Source organism: Rutidosis leptorrhynchoides, chromosome 4, assembly GCF_046630445.1.
Source record: "Rutidosis leptorrhynchoides isolate AG116_Rl617_1_P2 chromosome 4, CSIRO_AGI_Rlap_v1, whole genome shotgun sequence".
Taxonomy (NCBI): Eukaryota; Viridiplantae; Streptophyta; class Magnoliopsida; order Asterales; family Asteraceae; genus Rutidosis; species Rutidosis leptorrhynchoides.
Genome location: NC_092336.1, coordinates 52,712,046 through 52,719,333, shown reverse-complemented (window position 1 = coordinate 52,719,333; position 7,288 = coordinate 52,712,046). Strand labels below are relative to the sequence as shown.

At 32.6% G+C, this 7,288-nt stretch overlaps 1 long non-coding RNA gene across 1 annotated transcript; it reads left to right on the top strand.

Annotated features, from left to right (window-relative positions):
- The first annotated feature begins 3,975 nt into the window (after positions 1 to 3,975).
- LOC139843765 (uncharacterized) lies at positions 3,976 to 6,668 on the top strand. The gene is made up of 3 exons (XR_011757699.1): positions 3,976 to 4,098; positions 4,633 to 4,815; positions 5,032 to 6,668. It is a non-coding gene; the product is annotated as an uncharacterized lncRNA (long non-coding RNA).
- The last annotated feature ends 620 nt before the right edge of the window (positions 6,669 to 7,288 follow it).

Genomic DNA, 7,288 nt, shown 5'->3' with positions numbered 1-7,288 from the left:
AAGTCATCAATGAAAGTAACGAAGTATCTTTCACCTTTCCTAGTCATGGGCTTAAAGGGTTCACATACATCCGAATGTATTAATCCCAATAAGTCTTTAGCCCTTTCATAGGTCCCTTTGAAAGGTGCTTTAGTCATTTTGCCTTGTAAACAAGATTCATATACATCAAACGAGTCTAGTTCATTTGATTTCAAAAGTCCATTCTTTTGAAGTGTATGCATTCGATTCTTGTTTTTGTGACCAAGGCGACAATGCCATAAGTAGGAATCACTCAAATACCTTTTGAGTTTCTTGGTGTTTGCATGGTATATTGAGCTATTGTATGATGTGTCATCATGAACCAATTCATAAATACCATTCACAGGCGAAGCCTTGAAATAGAACACATTATCTAAAGAAACATGGATATCATCATTAATGAAATTAAGATTAAAACCACATTGTTTCAAACGGGATACAGAAATAATGTTTCGAGATAAATCGGGTGCATACAAAACATTTTTCAAAATAAGTTCCAAACTACTTGGAAGCTTTAAAATAAAGTCTCCTTGAGCTACTACGTGCACCTTAGCTCCATTTCCCATGTAGAGACTTGATGTTCCCGCTTCTTGTTTACTTCTTTTGAACCCCTGCATAGATTTGCAAATGTGAGTTCCACATCCTGTGTCTAATACCCATGTATTAGAAGAATAATACTAAGCTCAATGTATACCATACATACATTACCTGAGGTTTGCCCTGCATCCCTCTTTTCCTTCAACTCCTTTAGGTAGACCGGGCAGTTGCGTTTCCAGTGACCCATTTCACTGCAACCAAAGCACGAATCTTCCTTGGGGTTAGCTTTACCGGTAATCTTTGCTTTTTCTTCTTGTTGGTTGGGGTAACCATATTTCCATTTCCCTTGCCCTTGCCTTGGTGGGTGGGTCCTTTCCTCTTAGTCGCCTTCGGCTTAGAAGTGTTATTGTTTTTGGACCCGCCTTCATTGATCATAAACATGGGTGAAGCCCTTTTACCCATGCTTGCTTCGGCCGTCTTAAGCATGGCATGTAATTCGCCAATGCTCTTATCCCATCCATTCATGTTGTAATTCATTACAAATGTGTCAAACCTCTTTGACAAAGAATTAAGGATAAGGTCCGTGGCTAATTCATTAGACACGTTGCAGTTTAGACGGTTCGCTCGATCAATTAGGCTTTTCATCTTAAGGACATAAGATGAAACGGATTGGGAGTCGTCCATCCGACATGCATGAAGCGCTCGAACCGTTTCGAAGCGCTCAACATGAGCTTGTTGAAGGAACATCTCCTTCAATTGTGTGATCATGTCATATGAGTTTTTCCTTTTCGAGGATTGACCTCAACGTTAGGTTGTTAAAGTTGATTGGTGCGTTTGGAATGTTGTTGTTATTGGCGGCCATCTACAAAATTTAACAAAGTTGTTTAAGTATCAATTTTAATTTAACAATCAATACCCTTTAAATCCAATTGATATTTATTAATTTTTAGAATCCAACGGTAAACCAAATTTCGGTTAGGTGACCTTTATCCCGTCATTTGATTTAGCCATGTAGTCATTATATGACAATTGCAATCCTTTTGCAACTTCTAAGTTATGGAATCATGCAATCCTTTTGCATGGCATATTTATTCCATCAACGCCTATTTGTTCCTCATGCTTCGGTGACCTTAAGTTCATGATTTCCAAATCAAGTCGTCCTACTTGTGTAAACGTGTAAATTTAACATACAAGTGGTTAGGTGACCTTTATCCCACAAGCATGCGAAATTCACCTTAATCATATTAGTTTGCTCATAACGGTTAGGTGACCTTTATCCCATTATGAGTTCCCTAATATTTTTAAGTGTCACACAAAAGGATGGCGTTTAACTTGTTTTCCTTGTTGATTAAGAGATTTTAAGTTTTCATTAATTCTAGTTTGAGAAAACTTTTATGCCATATACCAACATGCATTTAGTGTATGGTTCATTTGAAATCCATTTTCAAGTCTTGTAATTAAGAAAATTACTTGATATAAACCATTTTATATGTGTGATCCTTTTAGTGTTCTTAATAACCATTTATTAATGTCATTTTTCCATTTCAATTTAACCATTTAAATTGTCGTTTTGCATGTAGTTAATAATGTCTAATTTAACCAATTAAATTGTCATTTTGCTTGTTGTTAACTTGTGATATACTTGTAGCAACCAAACATACAAACACAATAAACAACCATGCATGCAAAACAAATATGTTCACAATCAAGCCATTTTGGTAGACATTTATTTAGCCGAAAACAAATGCCACCGATTAAAGGGTTATAACACAAAGTAGGAGATTTTAAATCTCCCACTTAATCTTGCATCCAAATGCTTCTTCTTGTGTTCTTCAAGTCTTCATCATCTTCATCATTTTTTACAAAATATATCCTAATACATTTTTCTCTAAAAAATGAAATTACAACCTAATCTATTTTACATACCAAATATAAAATAAATTACATAACCAAAATAATATTATTACAAACCAAATGAATGAATTAATATTACATACCAAATGAATGAATTAATTCAACCATTCAAACACAAGGTCAAGGATTGATTGTGAACTTTAACATACAACAAATATGACCAAAATGGAACAACCCAAAAGCCATTTGGGTGTCCAAGAATTCGGCCAAAAAAGCAAACCCACCCAAACCCGAAATTTTTTGCATATTACTTTCATGCATGTTCATAAAATGCAAAAATATAGTGGGTTTAATAGATCATCTCGAAGCATATTCCATCAACTTCGGCTCTAGATACCATTATTGGGATTTAACAAGTTCCATAATGAGTAAAACATTTTATGAATCTAATTAAAGCGGAAGCATGAAAATATTACCAATTGAACTTGTTAATCTTTAACCAATTAAAGTTAAATCTCAATTAGGATCAAGTTGTGAAACATACTTACAAACTACAAGTGGGTTAGAGATAATACCTCCTCAAGCTAGTTGAGGGTTAATCCAAAATGATGATGAAGATGATGAAGAATGGAGTTCCAAAAGAATGAAACCTCAAGGAGAAATACCCCAAGCTTTTGCACCAACACCTAGCCTTTAGTTAGGATTTAATTACACTTGAATGGAGCTTGCAAAAACCAAATTTGAACCCTCCTTTGCTCCTAAAACCCCACGGCCAGAATGCAGTATTTGGGAGGTTTTGGTGCAGTTTTTTTGATGTATTTTGCTAGTATTTGATGTGTATGTTCAAGTGTTTAAGTCTCCAAGAGGTCTTGGTACTTCTCACATGGAATCTTTGGAAGTAACACTTAAAAGCTAGTCAAAATAGCATGCTTGTTAAGACTCCCATGCCACTTCCAAATTTGTTTTATAAAATAAGTTTTATAAAAGAATTAAATTTTATAAAACATTTTATAAACTTCCATATTTATTTATGTACATTTTATTATATAAAACCCATTTATATAAAATGTAACATAAATTTATTAATTATTTAACCTATAAATAATTAAATCCAACTTATATAAATTATTCCATAATTTATATATATACACATCAAGTAATATTTAAGAAAACCATTTTTCTTAAAGTTCAAGTGCCGCGTATTTAATCAATGATCCAATCGCTAAGATCAAATACGAATAAGGTGTCGGTAAGCTTGTTATTGGGTATGACCCGACTTGGATCAAAACATATTAGCCACATTAATTTAATATGTCTCTCGGGCATACGAAATAGCTTCATTTAAATATAGGGTTCTGAAAGGTTTGATACTGAACTTTAATTGCTGTCTGTTCCATGTTTCACTATGTAAGTCACGCTATATGATTTGTGATAAAAACGGCATACAATTAGCCCTAATTTCATGTATTTTTTTTTTGTTTTCAATTGCTGTGGTTTGATTCTATTTGCAGAAACTTTGATTGCTGTCAATTTTGTTAATCATAACCTGATAGATTTTTGTAATAGTTGTCATTATGTGTTAAGGAAGCTTTTCGTTCATAATTTTAGTTTAAAACTATCTTTGATTTGAGATCAAGTACAAAATACGGTCAGGTTGATTCTCCAATCTTCGTTGTTATTCATGAATGGGTAATTCGCTATTTAGTTGCGTTTTAGAAATACCTTTATATTATGTTTATTGTTCTACCTGAACTGTGTTATTTTCATCTTGTATGCTAATTAGTCTTTCAGGTTATAAACACTTTTATTTACTGATACAAGTTGGATTGTTCATCACAACATCCAAAGTTGGGTCTCTGATTTGACCCGTTTGCGATAATCCAATGATCAAAACGTTCATTTCTTTACCACATGACCTAATCACTTTTCTTTACTGATTTGGTATTTTGTTTTCTACGGTCTAGTTCAGAAAAATCATTTTTTGTCATTGATGTTGATGCTTTTTATTGCTGTAAATATGGGAAAGTTGTACATTAGTGAATATGAGGTTATAGAATCGCGTTATACAAGTTTTTTCTTAATTTCATATTTCATATTTCCGAATTGATGAATTAGTGTAATGTAGACATCACCTCTTATTTAGTTTTCGTGTTTCTTTTACAATTTACGCATGATATAATAGTCACCATTTTTGTATTTATGACAGAACAAATTTTTTTCCAGATTGTAGGTTCTTGGACTTGGTTTTAGATGTATTGTGTTAAGGGTATTATGCAATTTAAATAACCTATGGATGCTGAATTTGAGGCACCTAAATTTCGTATATGTGTACTTAACTTCTTTATCTTGTATAGTTTGATGCACACTTAAGTCGCACGTTGGTTTAAGGAAACTGGAACGATGAAGGTAATTATTGAGTGTATTCCTATTCTTAAAGGTGTAATTCAATAATACTCTCATTGATTTAATTTGAAGTGTCTATATACTACTTTTTGCTCTTATTCAATATTACGTTGATTATAATTTGTGTTGATTGATATCTGGCACAATCTTATTAATCGATTTCGAATTCAATTCTGAAATGGAAGTTGTCAAATGTTAATGTGGTTTTGTTAATGTTAGGTACAAGGTGGTCGGAAGGTATCTGGATGGCTATGGTACTTTTCTGGTATGAATGAGTATCCACTTGCTGTGAAAGTTAACAAAAATATTGATGGCATTGTTTTATCCGGTCATTGTTCTTTCGGGTCGATAGTCATGGCTAATGATTAGAGTGATTTTGTTTTCATAATGATCGATTACTGCCTTAGGTTCCCATGGTGCATGCACCAAATGAAGATGTCATCCCTATATACTTGAGTGCTATAAAGGAGTAGATGATTGACTTTGGATCACCAATGGTTACACCGTAACAATTCGAATTAATATTATCCAGTGAGTTATATGTGTTATTTTGGTTGGCAATCGAATCTCAGATACTCTATTGTATCTGAGATTCTATAAATTTTTATATCAAATAAATCGTGTCTTTTATGATAATAACAGTTGTTTGTTGTTTTGGAGGTTGGATTTGACTCCTGTAGTCTACGACTACTGATAACCTTAAATATAGAAACTCATGGAGTAGTTAATAGTAGTAGCAGATAACTTTGTTATGATGTTATGATTACTTGTGACTTTAATTGGGATGCATGATCCTCTGAACAGGATTGGTAAACTACTCTGACTTCGTCTCCGATCTGATCAGATTCTTCATCGATCAATTACATATATTAAAATCTGTAAATAACATTTCACAAATAATATATGTTTATCACAGCTCTTTTAATACATGTAAATTATGTTTTGTTTTTAATTTCAATTTTTAGGGTTCTTAATATTGATGAACAGGATTGGAAAATTACTCCGACTTCATAGCGTTTGATTTGTCCTTTAACTTTAGTTGGTTTGAAAATATGTTTGTTGTTATTTTAGTAATAACAATAATAGATAAACATACATATAATACGAGTACATATGATTTTCCCTTAGGCTGGTTGACTTCCTTGATTGCAGATCACTTACACCATTATTCTTGAGCATAAGTGTCGTTGTTGGCATGCTGATGCATCTGTTGGCATTTGTTTATTTAGCTATGATGGTATTAGCTGAGGTAAACCCTTTTAGTGTGTTGCAGGAGGTATTAGATAGTTTCGATGTTGTTTTTTAATGTATATGCGAATACGAATATCAACTTTCATTGAAAAATCAATAGAAGGGGACCATTTTTCATCTTTATTATGCCACCTACCAAGTTCAACAAAATAATTATGTAAATTTAAAGTCACCATACTTTAAGGTCTGTAGGCTTAGTATTGCTAAATCTTGATTTTTGGTATTCACTACTTGTGTGTGTTCCACTTTCTGAAGTGGTTTTAGTGAGACTTAAGTATTTTAGTAGTTAGGAAATGGTTTTAGTAAAAGAGATTTAACCTTTTTACAGAGTCTATTACATTTCATCGTCGGTAAAATAGGATTATGCCTTTACTTTTTATACCTCATATGTATATATTTCTTATTTGTATATAATTATTTATAAAGATTTTACAGTGTTATATTCATTTTCATCAAAATCCAGAGAACTTCGGCACAATGTTCCGATTTGTGAAACTTCCGGTTCTTAAGGAAGTATCTTATATCTTTCAATACTATAGTTTTCTAATTGTAGTTGTATTCGGATCTGCGAGAATGCTACCTCTAAGAGATTTGTGCGTGCGGTGACTGCAGATGAAATGCCCCGTTCATATTGATTATAAACGTTACATAATAATTGATTGCATTGCGAGGTATCTGACCTCTAAATGATATATTTTACAAACATTGCATTCATTTTTAAAAGATAAACTTTCATCACATCGAAAGTTGACGGCGTGCATACCATTTCATAATATATCCAATTATAAATGACTTAATAATATTCATGATGAACTCAACGACTCGAATGTAACGTCTTTTGAAATATGCCATGAATGAATCCAAGTAAAATCTCTAAAATGAGCAAATACACAGCGGAAGTTTTCTTTCATACCTGAGAATAAACATGCTTAAAAGTGTCAACCAAAAGGTTGGTGAGTTTATTAGTTTATCATAATCAATAATCATTTCCATCATTTTTATAGACTACAAGATTTAAATATCCATTTTTCATAAACATCATACACTCGCAAGTGTATAAAAATCATTCATACGAAATAAACACCTGGTAATCGACATTAACAAAATGCATCTAGAAAATCCCCCGCATACCGCATTCACAAATATGCTCACAGCATACAAACAGGCCACTCTTTTAAATATGACGGTTGTGTACACCTCACAAATAGATCAAATCTTTTAAAGC